Consider the following 20,900-nt stretch of genomic DNA (forward strand, 5'->3'; position numbering starts at 1 on the left):
GCTGATGCCTCACACTGCACTGTTGGGTGTCATGGAGGCTCTTGGGAGTTTCCGCGGAGACCGGACCATGGTGAGGGTGGGACTCTGTATGCAATTCTTCTCCATGTAGCAACTATGAATTCATATTAACTAGATTAATATAAAAATCCTTATAGGGCATGTACATAAGTCTTTGAGTTCACCCCAGTGATCATGCAATAGTGAGACTACAGACTACGGAAAACTCGCACCAGTAAAAATCAGGTTACGGCAACAGCAGCTTTTGATATGGTATAAGCAAGTGAATTAATGACTAACACCTCTTCCACATGTCACGCATGCCCTCCGCACGGTATATTTTTATGGACCCCCCCTCCCCGTGTTTCCGTTACGGCCCGGGTGGTTCCGTCCATTTTCCTCAGCTTGATGGAGCAGAAGCAGAACAGCAGCGAGGGTGGGCGCAAGACCCATCGCCAATCTCGGTGTCCAAGTGGGGGCTCCCTCTCAGTGGCACCCCTCGATTATGTCATCCTCAAAACAGAAGAGCTTTCAAACTTTCCGGGCGTAAAAAAACACAACAAGGACTTCGCAGGCTTTTTTTTAGGTGGAAAACAAATTGTTCGCCTTCGATCTTCTAAGCAGGAGTCCTCCTGGCTGACGGGAAGGGTGGTAAATCCAAGGAGAAAACAACAAATGCAAATGTTAAAAATACAAAACAGTTAAAGGATTGCTCTTCTGCATAAGGAGGAGTCCGGGGTGAGCGCCATGTCCAGCACCGAGAGCATGAACAGGTGGAATGAGGACAGGGTGGAGCCTGATACCTGAGGTACCGTCCCAACGGCAGCCACCCCGCCCAGAGCCACGCCCCTCCTGGCATCTGACCCTGCACATTCCTGCCCCCTCTTGGAGCGGCCGATGTTCCGCTTAATGCGCCATTTTACCTCAGCGCACAGGTGCGTCTGAGGAAAGGGAGGGGCGGGGGGATTGGGTGCCGTTTCAGGCAGTGTAACTCCTAACAACCTATAAGTAGTGGAATGCATAGTATCGCAGGAGACTGCACAACAGGGCATAGGGTGGCATAGGTAACACCTTTAGTAGTGCGTCACAGCTACCTACCCTGACAGTGATGCAACAGAAAAACCGAAACTCCTCCAGCACGCCTGCCTGTTCATACAGAGAACACACAGCAAATGTCCTACCAGGTCTTATTTTTTCCTCAGGAGTCTGCCACGTTCAGCTGTATGCCAGGGGTGTCAAAATCCAAGGCTGCCCAGTTTTATTCCACCTCATGCTTCTTTCTTCCACCTTACACCTCCTGACTGTTTCTCAAATGTGCCTGCTCTTTTTCATCCCTGATCTTATTAGCGCTCAATAAGACTCTATCACTAAGCACGATAGCTTGGAAAAAATAACCCTAATTATTCAACCGTGTCACCTTCAGATCTGCATCTCCTCATCCTGCTGAGCTATTTTATCTGTTTGGTAGTCGAAGTAATATGTTTTTCGTGCAATTTTAGGACATTTTGTTAAATATTGAAACAATGGCCGTTCAGCATGAAAGCTTGTGTGCTGTAATTTCACGCACTAGTTTACCGCCTGTGCTAGGAAAGCAACCAATGCCTAGACACGCCTGTGTCGTATTGTGCTATAAAAGTGTTATCATTCTGCAATCATCCGTTGATTTGGCATGCATGTCTTACAGACAATCCACAAATCCTGAGCGGAACGTCTTAGTCAAGAGCGTTACGACATCTACTCTATCTAAACACTCATTACTTACCTTTGGGCCATCTGGCGGTCAAAAGTTTAAATTCAAGCAAAGCCAACCCAGCCTTACATACTGAAGCGGTTGGGTGAATGACTGCCAGTAAAACAAGTGGTCAATTTCACATACTTACTTCCATTATTTTCACGTACTGTGATCAGTTTCAAGTATTGTGGCTAATTTTAAGAACTGTGGTCTGTTTTATGTTGTGTAGTTAGTTTGAGGGACTCAGGTGCTAGTGTTGCATTATTATTAGCAATGCCAACTGCTCAAACATTTATAATGCGAGACCTGTTGCATTGCAAATGCTTGTTTAAAGGAGGCCTTGAAACGGGTCTCTATTGGGCTCTGTTTTGTGCCCTGGCAGGCGGTCCGTTTTTTCCCCGTACTGCACTGACAGCAGGCACATGGATGTGCGTGTGCTCACACTTCTCACTTCTCAATAGTGGAGAAGTTGCGGCAGGCTTGACGTCATGACAGGTGAGCGTTGTAGGGGAAGGGAAATCCTTTAAATAAAGTCATTTCCTCTCTGGATTTTCCTTCTTCTTTTGAAACTCAGGAGCAGCAACATTGTTGTGATGTCACCAGGGCTATAAGTGGAAGCTTTTTTAATATTATATACAAGCCATGGTTGCTGGTTATTTATCTTATGCAACTAACAACCATTGACAAAGCCAATAGTTCTGACTTGTTGTAGGTATGATGTTACTTGTTGTATCAAATATCTAGATGCAATGACAGAAACAGCAAAATACAAGTCGGGCGGCACACTATGCTAGGCACCGATTTTTAGCTTATGGCCCTTAATTGCATTACGATTAAGTAATTTATTAATTAATTACAGGCCCTTAATTACATTGGCCATGCCCCTTTGAGAGACCCTCCAGTTTTTTCATCCCACTTAAAGCCCTGGATTTCCCCTGCAAAGTCTGTGTACCCTGCCAAAATCACATGGATGCTCTCACCTTAAGGGTGCCTTTTGTGTACCGACCCAATACCCTGTGAACTTCAACAGCGGGCGCCATATACAGCCAGACTCAAGTTAGGGAGTTACGTCAGTTGTACCAACGCCATTATTAACTTGCATTTATTCTATTCCAGACGAGTTTCGTTGCTAGCCTTCGCTTTGATCGGATCTCCAGCTCCGAGAACAACGCCTCATTCAGCAACCTACACTCTAACTTCAAGCAGCCATGTAATATCACACGCATGGGGAGGAACCAATGCATTGATTCCCTCAAAGACAGAGAGTCAGCGATTTCATTCTTCATCCCGCAGGAGCGGCCTTAGGCATGTGCAAGCTGTGCACCTGCACAGGGCCACTAAACCCCAGGGGCCGCCACGCCAATATATATCCTTAATGTAATAATCCTCTGAGGATGGATACATATTTGCGTGGCATCCCCTGGCAGGGATTTGGCGGCCTCCGGCTCTGTTCCACTTCCAAACCCCCTGATCCCACTTCTTCACTGGCCTCCGCGCTCCGCCCCGCCCGGACCCCCTCTTCCGGGGCCCCCTATCTACGCTCCCTGCCCAGGGCCGCCATGAGCCTAGAACCGCCGCTGCATCCTGCCAGTCAAAGCAAAGTTTGAACAAAAATTCACAACTGCAGCACTGTAATAATAGCGACCTCGAAACACCAGGCCAGAGGGACCGCTGAAGAGCAGACAGGCCGATCTTTTGCACGCAGGGCCAGGGATGCGCACCTGAGAACGGCGAGAGAGCCATCTCATGGCACAATTAGCATTTGTGGGCCAGTGCCATGGTTTCTGTTAATTATAAACCGACAGCGGCACATTGTGTACCACTGGTGCCCGCTGCCTGAGTAATCTTCCAGTTAAGCGCACTTACCTGAATATTCATTGTCACCTGGGCTGCTGTCAGGCATTCAGAGGTTCATCCGATCCATTTAATTTGTGTAACCTGTACTTGTGTATTTTCTGCTTCGTGTGATGTTCTCCTGATCATAGGGACAGAGGTAAGAACATCAGCCATTTGCAGGGTTTGTACTCATTATAAAGTTAGCGCCACGCATTTTGTTTGCATCACCATATGATCGAGTGCCTAATGTTACTTATTAGCACATCATTGCCAGTAGCCACGGGACGATCTTTTTTATTTTTATTCGTGGGACTTGTCAAGTCATTTCATTCTTTATTTCGGCCAGAAATATGACTATAACAGTGCAATAGATAAAAAGGCAGTGCATATCAAGTTGAAAATGCATCACAAATTAGATACAATTTTGTTATTAAAAAGGAAGACAATTAGTGACCTTACTAGCGCTAAAGTTCATATATCGTGTAGCCCCCACAGCTGATTAGCCAGATAAGGACAACTATAAAACACAATAAAATAAACAGACAAGGCCATGGTGCTGCTATCAATGCTTAAAAATTGCTCAGACATAAAAAAAACTGCAAAAACAACGAGTGCCACATTTTTTATGGCACAGTTTAAATAACACAGTTCGAAGGGGACGCTGTGGTTTGCAGATATTCCAAAGCAGCCAAAGTGGTCCGAAAGCCCTGGTTCTTAACACTGGGAAGCAGGTACATCTTGCTAAATTCCTGGTAAAATTCACAAAAAAAGCTAAGTGTTACAGGCTTTGAGATGACACTTCATCTATGGGCATGTCGCAATACTGGCCACCTCATACTGCCACATTGGGATGCTCAAGTGCCAATTTACAAAGCTTAAATGAATTGTGTGAGCAGCATTCTCTCCCAAGCAGAGCCAAACCAACCCAGATATATATATATATATATAATTTTTTTTAATATGATGCTATTCCCAGAGTTGCAAGCAGAGCAGCGTGCTCTCTGACCGTGGTCTTGGGGGATTCAGTCATTTCTGTAGCGGTTTGTCTAATTGCTTAAACAAACATTTTACCTCGGCCTTGCTTTATCATCCTTTCAGGCTGATAGAAAAGTTGCACTCTACCAGGTCACACAGTCCGTCCAGACTTCAAATATTGGAGCCATGGGATAGTCAACATCCGTTCACATTTAAAGCAATTCTGCACAATTTCTCTGTTAAAAGAGGCCTGCAGGCTTGTCCATATGGTGCACCACAACAACTGAGGGGCTAAATTGATGGCACCCTCTACATATTCCATGCCTAGGTCCTGGGGGATATATAGGTGGAGCAGGTCAAAGGAACACCCAACCGCCTCCATAGAATTCTGTTTTGAACACCTTGAATGGACTTAGGGTTTATGTAGCCCAACAGGTCAGCGCCGTACATGAAAATAGGGACACATTTTTTCTTGTAGATCTCCAAAAGGGGGATCACAGGCTTTTCCTCAGGACTTTGGGGCTAACTAAAAACAAACTCAATAGAACCAGTAAATATTCACCTTACACCAGAGGTACAAGGTCCCAAGTTCCCCTTCGAATCGAAGACCACTTCCAGATAGGAAAATTCAGAGGTGAGAGCCACAGGTTGGCCTTGTAACTTGATACCTCTCAACTTAGTTTGTCCTAGGCTACACATCACTATATATGTTTTAGAGCGATTTGTTGTCAGACCCAGGGATCCCATAAATATAACAAATTCATCAATTAAAATCTTTAAGCCATTGGGGGTTCGGACCAGCAAAACCGCCTCATCAACGTACACTCAATACAGGGACCTTTGTCCCAGCTGAGGAGGGGTCAACAGTGACCCTGGCAGACAAGACAGGACTGAGACCATTAATATAAAATAGGAATAGTAGGGGTGATAAAAAGCACACGTTGGATACCCCGTGTTCGATCTTGAATCCATCTGTACTCTCGCCTGAAAGACCAGACTGAACTGAGGGAGAGAGGTGATAATGAAGGGCTCTCAGGAATAGGACCAGGTTGCTGTCAAACCCTAGATCACTCAATGTCCCCCAGAGCTTTGATCTCACCACACTGTCAAAGGTACAGGATAGGTCCATGAAAGCCATGCACATGGAGCCCTGCTTGACAATTGTATTCTTGCTTATCAGTAAGTGCAAGTTTAAACATTGCCCCTCATAAAATCCGTACTGCACCTCTGACATGATTCCAGTTGTCCCAACCCAGTCCAAAAGGCGACCCAGAACCACTCTTTCCACTATCTTAAAAGCCGAGTCCAATAATGAGATTGGGCGATAGCGTTCGCGCAAATAAGGATTGCCCTATTTAAAGATAGGGACGATGACTACTGTGCACCAAGATTGAGATAAGCCAGTCTTACATAAGGTATTAAAGTCATTACAGAGTAAAGGCGCCCATAGGTCCAGGACAATTTTATATAAATCCCTTGGCACCCCTCCTGTACCTGGTGCCTTCATACACAGACTTATGTTAAAGGCCACCCTTACTTCCTCGACAGAGAATTCCAGTGACAAGGAAAATTCTACCTCCTCCTCAGCCGTCCCAGGTGGTTTCTGGGCCGTAAACTGTTTTAACCCCTTCGATGCGGATGACAAAGCCAGCTCGTCATGGGCGTTACCTGCGCTACGCGGATGACGAGCTGGCTTTGTCACAAACCGCGCGTTTTTCAAAATTCAGCGCACAGCGGGAAAACCCGCTAGCGCGGTAGCGGTTAAAGTGTTCAGCTCAAGCATGCTGGCCTGTAGTGGTAATTACATTGTGCGAATGTGCACCCATTGACTTAATATTTCTAGTTACAGACCAGAAGGTTCTGGAATTTTTCAGCCAACAGGCCCCCTCCAACTCTCCCTAGGTCTCATCTTGCAATAGCTTCTGTCTGATCTTTAGCACATCCCTGTAGGCCTGTCTACATTGATGCACCTTCTGCACATCACTCGAGTTCCCCTTCAGGCCTCATGCAAGGTCTTGGAGGCCTTCTGCAAACCAAGTAAGGCCATCTGGCCTAGATCTACTGGGTTTCAAAAGCATGCCCCTTACCACCCTAAACACTGAAAGGGGGCAATCTGGTGGCTAGAGACAGGGAAGTACCAGAGGGAGATCGTTGGAGCATATTTTACCTAGGATGGCAGTCATAATAAAACAGTCCAGATGTCGTTTATTAGAACTTGATTGTGCATAGACCCATTTTAAACAAATTACAAGATGGCCGCCCATTGCTCAATTATATACGGGTTACAAGTACAAGCATTTACCGCATGCAAACACAGGTGCATACGATTACGGAATGAGGTCATATGGATCGGGGTTTAAAAGGAGACCCAGAACAAGCCACACTGTCATATGCTGATGGTGGGACAGCGAGATTGATGGCCGTTCCCTGAGACGGTTTTTAAGGTAAGAGAACTTCCAGAATATAGGATAGAGCCACAACCATGCTAAAATAGGGAGGATCAGTGGTTTATAGACCCAGGAGTCCCCGCTTAATTTAAATTTAAATAGAAGGCTGATATATAAAATTACTGTTTTTCCAGGAATCCATCATAGAATATGCATACATACATACATATTAGGTGAATCTGTAAACCTTTATCTTTCTGGTTCTACCACCATGGTCCCATATTCAAAGAATCTCGTTTTGAGAGTCTGCAGGACAGTATATTTGTGACCTTTTGCCAATATGTAACAATGTATATAAAAAAGGGGACATCACATAATTTAACGAATGGGGGAACAAAAAGGAATCTCGAGAGCCCTGGATATTAATAACGGGTTTATTTATCCTAGATAAAATTTCATCCAGAATTGTATTGAAATGGATTCTACAAACTGACAGATATCGCGGTTTGGTCTCTCAACACACAACTGAGATAAGAAAATGCATTTTTTTACTGGAAAGACTTGCTGCAATTACAATAAAAACTCGAAGAAATCCCTATATACAGTCTCTAAGTTAGGGTTCTTAATATTTCTTTATAACGTAATGGTAACAGTGTTAAAGAATCAGACTGACAGTGACACACCATAGCGACCAAGACACCATACAGGTGGGCAAAGGTATTTTTATTCTTATATGTTTACGGTGGTAGTCTTACAATACTTACAACATAATGCCCCTATACTTATTGATTTTGTTAGATAGAAAAAAATCCAGAATCATTTTGGCCTGGAAGTGGTAACTCAACAAATACTGCGTGTTTGCCCTAGCCATAATCTTTTAAGGTGAGAAACTATAGGCTTTATTGATCAAAACGTGTACTGGATGGCTTGTTTGTAATAAAAACCCAATCTGCAATTCTAAAGCCTAGCTTGTTTTATTTTCGTTTTATTTTTATTTGATAGTGCGATTAGAATATAGATAAAAGACTACAAAAATTAAATCAAGATATAGTCACATTTCAGAAACAGATGGGACATTGTCATTTTATTTTCCATATTGTCACTGAACGTAAAATAATAATGAATCTTCTCATCAAAGTTCTTTCATTAAAGCTCCGTTATACATCTCTTGTAGAATTTTAAATAACAACAAGTCTATCAAGGAGCACAATAGACTAATTACACGGACCTTGGGAAAATAAAACAGCCAGACCACACAGGTGAGTTGCGAAGAGGACCTTTCCGCCCGTGTATAGCATGACAAAGTGATCTGAGGTTTTGACTCTAATTCCATGTCCCCATTATTATAACCAACTAGAGTGCCCCCAATATTAAAAAGAGAAGACATGCGGGAGATTCATCCGTTCAATTGAAAGGGCTACATTACCAAGAATTAAGGTATGTTGCCTTCATATCTGTCTTCCAGTGATTAGACACAATACAGGAGATTAGCCCATTTTTCTGGTCAGTAATAGTGTAGAAATGTTGTCGATTTTATGTTGTTTTAATTAAAACAATTAACAGAACTGCCAGATAGTTTGGATTACCGCATAATAGGAAAAGAAGATTTATTTCTAAGTTGTTAAATGTTATTGTGAATTATGAATCATGTTAAATGGAATGCTTATTTTGTATTTTCATACTGTCTATTCAGATTTTTAATATTGAACTATGGCCCTGAAGAAGGTGCCGAACCACCTTAACACCAAAACGCTGCGTCAGCAGTTTGTTCTTTGTTTTATAAGTAATGTATTTTAAAATGTTAAAATATTGACTAATGATTTTAATCTCTGACACATTTTGTGCTTAACCATTGTATACAGAATAACAAAGACATGTTTTTTTTTAACAAACATTGATTCACATAGCATTCCTTTTTAAATAGTATGATCTGTTTATATACACTTCTTTATATTGTTTTATTTAATAGATATGTTTTGAAATTTAGCAACCCGGAAATTGAGTATTTCGGATTTCATCACGGTACTATTATAACTGGGTTGCAAGCTGAATCACAGCGTTTTTAATTTCCTTTTTATTATTTAAGTTATATATCCACATTTCTCCTCACCAGACATTGCTCTTGTGTTTTAGTGTCTAGAGATTGTGGTGACACGTTCGCTGATTCTCCTTCTCTCCTTGAATCGCTTAGTTCAAGGCTCAAGGGAGTGTGATCTCTAAACGTACTAAGATCAATTTTAGCCCCCATGACACAGGTGCAAATTCCTGATCTATGACAATGTAATCAATCACAGAGGAGCTCTCCCCCTCAAAGGTTACTTTAGTTGGATATAGAGGATTGAATGCCTAAGTGGCATTCTACAGGTTAAATAATTTGATAAATTAAAACAGAACTCGGCCCCCCTTGTCTCTTGCTTAGCTGACACATGTGGTAGAAGAAATATCAAGCACATATTGGACATTCTCCACTTGTGTGGGCCCCAGTTTGGCATAAAAATCAACCCATATGATAATATTAAAGCAGGCGCTCCTCCAAACCTGATATAAAATCCATCAGCTCTTCAAGGTCGGTAACATGATCTGCATCGAAAAAGTAATTATAAAAATGTATTAAAATAATACACATACCATTTAGCCACTTGGTTAAAAATGCTTGAATTGGGAAGCTATCTGCAGGGATCACTGATATGGTGAAATCCAATATAACTTTAAACCATACTGTTGAACCTGCTTTGGCCCGTCCTGTGATAGAACAAACTGGGAGTACTGAATACGACTGATAGCCGTCAAATACAATTTCCTTGGTAGCCCAGGTCTCCTGAAACAGTACAATATTATGTTCACGTATATAAGCCCCCAGTCTTCACAAGCCAATTTGCTGACTAGGCCCACTAATTTCCTAAACAGAATGCTCACCCTGTGTTTCAGGGTCCCAGAATACCTTGAGTTTGACTCATTTGGCAACATGATTCCCTCACTAGCCTTCACAGGAACATAAATGGGGGTCATGGTGGATTGGATAACCAGAGTAGCAGAAGGGCCTGCAAGCTTCTTAGTAGGACAGGATGTTATCACGCTGGGGGATCTGAGTCAGACAAGTCACCCAGGAGGTAAAATCGTTTAGATTAGAGACAGGTACACCAAAGTGAGATGCCATTGAGGGAATCTAATGTGACCTCTTACCAGGTACCTGTCTTACTTTGATGGGAGGGTAGATGTTTTGTTTATTCTAATAGGTGCCTGGCCAGCATAGGATTCCTAAAGGCAATGATGACACTTCTCCCTCTAGCTACTTACACATTTTCCCAACCCAGCCCACCCTTCTAGCCATAAGAATGTCTGTCAATGGGTTACCTTTAAGTTCCCCCTAATCCGGTAGTGGTCCACTTTATTGATCAATTCTATCGTGTCCTTGCTCGCTTTATGGTGCAGTTTGGGAATATCTGCCAATATGGCCATATAAGGGCAAACCAGTGGAGGGCATTCACATCTACAGGAGCCCTTGGGGTAACCCTATACCCTCCATTGAATCAGGGAATTTTCCTGCTGTGCGAGGACCTGGGACAGGCATTTCCTGTCCTAATATGTTCACTAGTGCAATTTCTTTAGAACCCTGTGCAGAAAAGGCTGTTTAACCATTCTGGGGTTCTTTTCTAGGCACATTGGGAAAAGATTAGGCCCTCTCATCCAGCCCGGGTTTGCACAGATCATGGATCTTGGTACCACTAATGGAGGCAGTCCTAGGGAGCTGCAGGGCATCAACACCTGCCTCACCACAGGCAACCTGCCTGTAGTCTTTCTCCCTGCTATCATCCCACCTACACTCAATTGTAGAAAGTTCAATCACCCCAAACATTTTTGAGTTAATGGCTTCCACAAGTTCTTTGCCCATCTGAATAAGCAAATTCTCCATAGCCTCTTTGCAGGAGTCAGGACTGGGTAGTAATTGGTCCTGCAGGGCAGGCGTGACATTTTTAGGGGCTCTAGGTGAATTTTTATTCTTTTTCGGGGCAGAAATTGTTTTCTTCTTCTCTAAGGAAGGTGAACATTGGGCAACAGCATATGCAGAGTCAGGTGAGGCTGGATTGCGACAAAGGGCACTATCCTCATGAGCTGCCCTCTTGGAGATGTCAAGAGCAACTGGGTCAGATTGTAATAGAGCTGATGATAAGCGTATCTCCACCAGAGACATTTCTTTATCAAGTGCGCCCAACGCCTTTTCTATGTACCCATCAAGGGAGCCAGTTTTCTTAGCTGCAGCACCTTCCAGGATTTGGCCTAGCTTCAGCTTCCCCAGCATTATCAATTGGCCCCCACTGGGGCGGACAACAGGCCCCTTGCAGAAGGACAGTTTATTTAGTGGTGGCGAGACCACAGGCAAGAACGATTGGAAATAACAGTATTTAAACTGTTAGCATGGAAGGCAATCCCAATTCAATTGGCAACATGATTCCCTCACTAGCCTTCACAGGAACATAAATGGGGGTCATGGTGGATTGGATAACCAGAGTAGCAGAAGGGCCTGCAAGCTTCTTAGTAGGACAGGATGTTATCACGCTGGGGGATCTGAGTCAGACAAGTCACCCAGGAGGTAAAATCGTTTAGATTAGAGACAGGTACACCAAAGTGAGATGCCATTGAGGGAATCTAATGTGACCTCTTACCAGGTACCTGTCTTACTTTGATGGGAGGGTAGATGTTTTGTTTATTCTAATAGGTGCCTGGCCAGCATAGGATTCCTAAAGGCAATGATGACACTTCTCCCTCTAGCTACTTACACATTTTCCCAACCCAGCCCACCCTTCTAGCCATAAGAATGTCTGTCAATGGGTTACCTTTAAGTTCCCCCTAATCCGGTAGTGGTCCACTTTATTGATCAATTCTATCGTGTCCTTGCTCGCTTTATGGTGCAGTTTGGGAATATCTGCCAATATGGCCATATAAGGGCAAACCAGTGGAGGGCATTCACATCTACAGGAGCCCTTGGGGTAACCCTATACCCTCCATTGAATCAGGGAATTTTCCTGCTGTGCGAGGACCTGGGACAGGCATTTCCTGTCCTAATATGTTCACTAGTGCAATTTCTTTAGAACCCTGTGCAGAAAAGGCTGTTTAACCATTCTGGGGTTCTTTTCTAGGCACATTGGGAAAAGATTAGGCCCTCTCATCCAGCCCGGGTTTGCACAGATCATGGATCTTGGTACCACTAATGGAGGCAGTCCTAGGGAGCTGCAGGGCATCAACACCTGCCTCACCACAGGCAACCTGCCTGTAGTCTTTCTCCCTGCTATCATCCCACCTACACTCAATTGTAGAAAGTTCAATCACCCCAAACATTTTTGAGTTAATGGCTTCCACAAGTTCTTTGCCCATCTGAATAAGCAAATTCTCCATAGCCTCTTTGCAGGAGTCAGGACTGGGTAGTAATTGGTCCTGCAGGGCAGGCGTGACATTTTTAGGGGCTCTAGGTGAATTTTTATTCTTTTTCGGGGCAGAAATTGTTTTCTTCTTCTCTAAGGAAGGTGAACATTGGGCAACAGCATATGCAGAGGCAGGTGAGGCTGGATTGTGACAAAGGGCACTATCCTCATGAGCTGCCCTCTTGGAGATGTCAAGAGCAACTGGGTCAGATTGTAATAGAGCTGATGATAAGCGTATCTCCACCAGAGACATTTCTTTATCAAGTGCGCCCAACGCCTTTTCTATGTACCCATCAAGGGAGCCAGTTTTCTTAGCTGCAGCACCTTCCAGGATTTGGCCTAGCTTCAGCTTCCCCAGCATTATCAATTGGCCCCCACTGGGGCGGACAACAGGCCCCTTGCAGAAGGACAGTTTATTTAGTGGTGGCGAGACCACAGGCAAGAACGATTGGAAATAACAGTATTTAAACTGTTAGCATGGAAGGCAATCCCAATTCAAATAAATGAAAAATATTTGGATGAAGGGCCGGTTGGAGGATAATCAACATGCAGCGAAAAGTCTTACCTGGGGCAGAGGATGACTAGCCCACTGCAGGCCACAAAAACCAAGAGGAGTGGCCCTGCCACAGCTCCTCCTGCCACTTATGGGCACAGGATGGGCCCGCACTTAGACCAGGCTTTCCCTGGGTGTATCCCTTGTGCCTCCTGCACAGCAGGTCTCGACTTTGTGCTTTATAGCGCTTGTGACCAGGTGACAGGCAGCAGGTGTGCAGAGTGATGTGGGGCCACCTTGAGCCCCCCGCAGTATCCTGGGACACAGAGTCTATTGGCCACACTCTCCCTTGTCCAGTCCCGAGGGAAGATTCAGTAGATTTGAAGGGCATGTGACGTAAATGGCTCCGAAAGTAGAAGCACCTAGAATTGTATTATATGTAAAGTGTTTCATAAAGCACAATACAATTTAAGATGACTTGAGGAAGTTTGACCCCTGAATAAGTTGTCTTTCAGAATACTGAAATATTAATGGACTTACAAGAATATCGATTGTAGAAAATCGACTACTACTATATCATCATAGTAAGTTAATTTAGATAAGTGTAGATTTGCTACTCTTAACTTCACATCTGTTTATCTTGTCAGTATATTTGTTGTCATGGTAAGTGGAAGTGAAATTCAGAAAAGCAAATGTACTCTTACCTATATGTACTTAGGTTGACAATAGAGTCCATATTCGTGTAGCTCAATATCATAAATTCGATGCTCTGATAGGAAGTCCTTAAATCTGCCTTCACAACTGCATGTATACAAATAGCATTTTGTTTACATGTAATCTGGAGAAGACAGATTTAGTGGTCAAATCATATCTAACTCAAACGATAAAAATGTTCAGGTGTTCAATGAATCTTGACTCGCCCCGAATACTAAAGTTTCTTCAGAGCCAGCTTGCCAATGAACATCCATTGGCAAATGCAACACAGGCAAATGTGGTTCAGAGAGGGCCATATCCACCCGAATGCCTACTACTCAGCTGAGTAATTCGTCTGAGGAATGATCTAAAAGAGCATGTAGCCAGACCATAAAGATGGACATTCAGAAGAAAGCAATATAACTGCATGAAATACAGCGGGGTTTGAGTTGTTTTGAAAGGAAAAGAACAACTCAAAGTAAAAATGGAAACAACTAGAGAAATGGAAAAGACCTAAAGTCGATTTGCAAAAATGTGGAGTATTAAGATAAGGACCTAAGGTGAGAGTGTCAGGAATGTACCTGTTCCTGGAAAGGAGAGCAACAACCTGGACTCAGACGTTAATTCACCAATCTCCCCTTAGGGACTACCCAAGTGGTGGAATGGTAACACAACCTTCTGGATCAGCCTGGATAAGGGAATGAGGTTAATAGTGGCATGGAAGGTAAAGGAGATACACACCACACCAGTGACGACCCGACAAGTGAGGTTCCATCTACATGCCCTGAATGGATGCAGAATTTGTTTTCAGGAAACACATTTAAAAAAGTCATGGGACCCACATGACTATGAAATGTATAGCATTCTAGCAATAACAACAAAAAATGACATAACACATGTGCCGTTCAAAGAAGCTGTAGTATAAACAATATTCTGAGGGGATCAATTTTAGAAAGAAGATAAGCATCAGTGAGGACTGAGGAGCAACCTGATTTTTGCAAGAAGTTTGTAAAGGACCATGGTCATGAATTGGATATTGACAGGTCAGGAAAGGCAGAAAAATCCAGGTGGTGATAGATGAGTATCAACTGGATATTTTGCTGGGCAATTTAGGAGCTCATAAGGTTATGAAGCTGTTTATTGTTATTTTGGTGGTTGTATGGTATTTTTTGAAGTAAATGCCATATATTTAAAGTGACCACAACTTTTTTTGTGATCATTCTGACACAGGGTGATACTATGACTTTAGTATACAGTTAATTGGGTATGGCACAAGACAAAAAGGGAGGTGCAAAAGTGAGATGGTGAGATACTATAGTTGTCACTTTGAAAAATGTGATAGAAACTAAGAACGCAGACTTATAAAACATTTGATCTTGGCAGATAATCTGATGACTGGGTAAGTGCTCGACATAAAAATCGTCCCTCTACCAAGTAAGAATGATAGCCAGTGGATTCCTAAAAGCTAAAAACTGCTTTAACAGTAGCAAAAACAATAGCGGTTCACTCTGGACTTTTTTAGATGATTAGTAAGGAGTTAGTGGCTGTATCAATCATAGAGAATAGACTAACATCAATATACAAATTAGCCTGGCCAACAACTGTATGTTAGATGCATGCACTTAAATACATTCTTAAAGTATTCATTCAATAACAAAAACTGAGTGCTCAAAAAATGATTACAAATCGCAGTGAACGTGCATGAGTGATGTGTGTGTATACAGCTGAACAAATAACTCAGTACTCAGTAAGATATATAAGAAGGCATGGTGAACAAGCCTAGATATATAAGAGCCAAGGATGCTTCAACCTCTCTTATGAATTAAAGATCTTCTTCAGGACCAGGAAACAATTATGAGCACTTGTGGGATGGAAATAAATTAGACAACCAAATTATAATAAAAGCAAGGAAAGGTTGGTCGATATATGCCCCTACCACTGAAACCTAAGACTCAGCACACACCCACCCAACCAGTAATTCATATGTAGGGCTTGATTTAGATCTTGGCAGATGGGTTACGAGATTTATATTTTGGTGGACAAGATATCCATATGCGTTGTGACAGAGGAACCCATCTGCCAAGATCAAAATCAGTCCCATAGTCTTTACTAAATATATCCAGCACACTGTCACTCACATTTCCCTTCAGATATCCATCTCCCAATATCCACAAGCACTTTCCAGTCAATATAATTACAAACGGATGTTCCAGAATCACATAAAATGTTCATCCTGCCCGCCATCATACACCACACCAATGTACACCTCAGAGACACTCCCCCCATCCTCATCCAATGCCTACACAACATCCGAATCCAAGGACATGCACTGGCAGCAGTGTAATTTACTCCCTCCCTGCTTACATCATGTACATATATTTATGCATGTATATATGACATTTATATTCGAAATGTGGTCTAATTTTATTAATATGTGTGGCACATTTAACAGAATAATAACAAAATGTATCCATTATGATTTTAGACGTCTACATATAACTGGATAAGGCTAGTTCATAGATTGATATAATCATGTTGAACGTATATTCACATTTGATATTGATTCTTTGACTTTCATTGTATTATAATACAGTAACGTGCATTCATTTTGATTCTCAGGTTAATTTAGCCTGATATTAGGCCTTACCTGAAATTGTTTGTTTAATGTTGCCAGTATGCTGTCTTCCCTTCTCTGCAGGTGTGTTATCGTGCTTCTCATCAGCTAGTGAACGGCTTATTGTTATTTTATTAGACTGCTGATAGTGAGGCTTGGGAAAAGAAAATTGGCAGCTATTGTGAAGAACCGATGATGAAGGGAAACCTTCTCTTCACAGTATACTGAGAGGAAGCAACATTCAAGGTTAACAGCTGCGTACCTAATTATTTGGAGATAGGAATTTAGGGAGTATGTCAACTCCCCTCAAATGTGGTTACCCAATTGTCTCTCGGTAGTGGGAGCAATGTATGGATGTTCTAGAAACTGCTGGCAGTATTTTTAAGTGATGTTTCATAGTTAGTTAGCAGACTTCCTCCAGGCTTTGAGGAGAAACGAATCTCTCTGCTGGGCTTGCTGAGTGTATCTCAAGCAAACAATAGTGATCTTACAGGTTGTGTGGTGTCTTTAGGGTATCAGTTATCTACCTGAAATCCTCAACTCTTCCAGAGTGTAAATGTAAGCTTAATGTTGAACACTTGTCCTATTTCTCAGAACTTCTACTGAAGATCAACCTTACGCTGAAACCTTCTATGCTCCCCTTTTAGAATTTTCTTTAGGGTTTTCATCTTAGAATATGTTTAGATTAGGAAGGGAATGTTTCTTTATGGAACAACTTATTACGACAATCTGCTTCTTTCTTATTGTGGCTGTCACTATTTTGTACATCATTTTATTACAACTTAATTTACTGGCACAATTTGGTCCTCAGACCATATTGTTATACCTTTTGAATATATTCCTTCTTTGCATTTATACTGGCTCTAGTAATGATGTAAAATAAACTTTAATATTTGAATTATTTGATTCTTTGCTTTCATTGTGGAGTCACACTGGCGGCCCAAAATTGGAAATGTATTTGTTCACTCTCTTTCAATGCTTTAAATTGAATAACAAAGGTCCATACGGCCAATGGGGAAATATATGACACTCCAATGGATCTGCTCCTTCCTGACTGGAAGGACCCAGTCAGCCAGCCTGGCACCGTACACCTCGAATGCCTGCGACCTCATCTGCGAAGTTCTGCAAGGGTCCTCCTTGAGCTCAACCCTCTTCATGGCATATATGACCCCTCTAGCCAGCATCATCGACTGTCGTGACATCAATATTCTGTCCTATGCTGACGACACACAACTCATTTGCTCCCTTGCAGACAAGACACCTAGGGCCAGATGTAGGAAGCCTAATACCGGTCGGTAACAGGCGAAATTACCAAATTATAGCCGTTACCGACCGGTATTAGGCTTTTGGGATGTAGGGGCCTAATTTAAGGATTCGGTACTTTACCGAATCTGTAATTTAAGGAATCAGTAAATTACGGAATTCTTAAATACCGATTCGGTAAATTACTGAATCCTTAATGTAGGAAGCACTCAAGTAAGTGCTTTTCACTTGTAAGGATTCGTTATTTACCATAACGAAAACCGTTAAAAAAGCCATTTTGTGTTTTTTTTAACAGTGCCATGTGGCAGCCATAAATGCTCTTAGAGCATGTATGTATCCATGCACTATACATGGGTGCAACAGGGTGTCAATGTGACACCCTGCCACCCTTGTAGGTCTACCCCATATTACTGATTCGGTATTTACCGAATCGGTAATTCTCATTCATTCCTATGGGCCTCCAGGCCCTTAGGAATGAATGGGGAATACCGATTCGGTAAATACCGAATCGGTATATACCGAATTTTACCGATTCGGTAAAATTTACCAAATCATTATATACATAACATTTACCGATTCTAAAATACTGAATCAGTAAAATTTGGTATTTTAGAATCAGTAAATGATATTTACCTACATCTGGCCCCCAGTATCTAAATAAAATTCAATGCCTGTATAACTAAAACAGCCCACTAGATGAAAGCCAACTGTTAAAATGTACAGACCGACAAGACCAAAATTGTGATCCTAGGGAAGAGCACATCACTGTGGGACTCCACCTGGTGGCCAGCAGAGTTAGGGCCGATACCGACTCCCACAACCCACGCCAAGAACCTCTGGATCATCAGTGGCAGTGAACTCAGCATGACCTCCGAAGTCAATGCCTTCACTGCCTTATGCTTCCATACCTTAAAGATGCTGGGGAAGATTTTCAAATGGCTCCAAATCAGCACATCGAAAACCTTCATGCATGGCTTGGTCGCAAACAAGCTCGAGTACAGGAACAGCCTCTATGCTGGAATCAACCAAAAAACGGTATATCACAGAAGAGTGCCAGAATCACTCTCAACCTCCCAGGCCACACTCACATCACTTCACATCACACCTGAACATGTTCCACTGACTCCCCATTCACAAACAAGCACAATTCAAACTTGTAACCCTCACTTTCAAGGCACTACATAACACTGTCCCAGCATACCTTAACAATCACATCTGCTTTCACAAATTTGCCAGACATCTCCGCTCAACCGGACTCTTACTTTCACAAATTCCACTCACATGGAAAACCAGATCCAGAGATTAAGTCTTCACCTACATCGCTTCTAAAGCATGGAACGACCTACAGCTACATATAGGAGCCTGAAGACCAGGCTTTTCAAGTGGTCTTACTAGGCCCAAGGTGTGACTAGACTCACACCTGCTCAGTGCCACATAACATAACACTGAGACAAAACAAGAATATAAAAACTCCACTGCCAGGGGCACAACAATGCATCACAATTAGTTCTGGGTGCGGAATTCCGCTCCGCTCGTGGAGTTTTTCCCACTCCACGTAGCATGCGGAGAAAAGTTTTTGTCCTGCTCACACTCGACAATGTTATGTTGGTGAGCAAGGAAAATCTCCAGACCACTTCCGAGCGAGATTTCTCAGCGCTGGCGTTTGAGGATGGTCGCTACTGCTCGTATTAAGAAACCTTCTGTTCGCGTTGAGGGAGCTACAGCTCGAGTAAACATCTACTGGAGTGGCAGAAAGAATCAGCGCACTCCTGTGCTGCTCGTGGTGCCTTCGCACTGATTTTACAGCACCGGACAAACACCCAGCGCTAAAAATCTGTGTGAATGACGCAATGTAAAGCGCTCCGCCACCTGTGGAATTCCATGTAGCACAGCCCAGGCCTAATCACAATTACCACCCTAACCTGTGATGCATACATGATGCATTTTATAGACAACAAACCACTTAGCACAGGTAAAAATAAGCCAGACATCCCGTTACAATGATAAATAAGGAGGGAAGAAACTGTTGCTAAGCATGATACTAATCTTTGCAGAAAGTTATACGTCTAATATGCATAGAAATTATATTTTACTACCTACTGAGTATGACATTTTATTGATATAGTGAATGATGATTCAGATTTTAGTGGTTTACATTCTTATTTAATGTTACAAATGTTTGGTTTCTGTAGATGGTATTTGTTTTCAACTTCATATTTTCTAATTACTCAGGTCAGATTATGCTCTTAATAACTGTCAAGAAGTAGATTAGAGAGCATAGCCTGCTCCGACTAAATGCCTCAAAAACAGAAGTGATGCTTCGAGGTTCTGTTAGGAGTTTTCAGAACCATAAGATGATAATGTTAGGAGCCATTTTTATTGAAAAATCATCCATGCTTAGGAGGAGAAAAGGTTGGAAATCATTTTTAGACAAGCTGCTGGCATTGAAACAAGAAGGTAACCTGAGCATTCGCAGAGTAGTCTACCAGGTTTAGAGACTGACACGGATATTCCTCTCACTCCACCTAATGACAGATTCATTGCAGTAAGTGTTTCTGCTGGCACTTGGTGGGATTATTGCAATGATTATATGCAAGTCTGTCAGATAAATTACTAAAACACCTTCAGCCAGCTCATAATACCAGAAGACCAACCCTATAAATCAATGCTGAAGATGACTTCACTGGCTCCTTTTTACTCATCAGATTTAAAATTGTGTAGCTGGGTCATAGGAACCTACACAAATGAGTAACCGCCCCCGATGGTGATTTAGGCCAGCCATTTCATGCCACAACACTAGCTGACCACAGGGGTTGCAGCATAAGTACTATTGTCTTTTTAGCATATGAAATTGCTATATGAAAGCTTTTTCTGCCATGACTGGGAAGCAGTAAGTTTGTAGCTGTGTTATGCAAGGGAGTTTCACTGACTCAGCAATGAATATGTGAGAGTCTGGTCTTATCAGCATTTGAAATTACCAGTTTTTTCACTACAGCATCTAGTGAGCTCTAGACATGGAAAGATTGTATGACATGAAAATCTCATGAGTGATGTGAGCCACTATGATCAACATTAATCCACTCTACACCACTAAACTATATGTCACTCTTCTTTACAGCACTCCATGCTACGCCACTACAGTCTATTCTGACCTAGTCTACATGACTCCACTCTATGCCACTACATTCAAAGACACTCCACTCTACAACACTCCACTATATGACCCCCCACCTTATGCTACTCCACTGTACACTATCCCACTATGCGCAACTCCATTTAGCAGCACTACACTCTACGCTATCCCATTCTATGACACTCTAATCTGACACTGCGCTCTATGCCACTCACTTCTACACCACTCCACTATCCGCTATTCCACACTATGTCACTCCACTGTACCCCAGTCCAGTCTAAGCTACTTTACTGTCTGCTATTGCACTGTATGCAACTCCACTCTACAGCACTCCACTCTACACCACTCCTCTGCATG

This window comes from Lissotriton helveticus, chromosome 7 (genome assembly GCF_964261635.1).
Source record: "Lissotriton helveticus chromosome 7, aLisHel1.1, whole genome shotgun sequence".
Classification (NCBI taxonomy): Eukaryota; Metazoa; Chordata; class Amphibia; order Caudata; family Salamandridae; genus Lissotriton; species Lissotriton helveticus.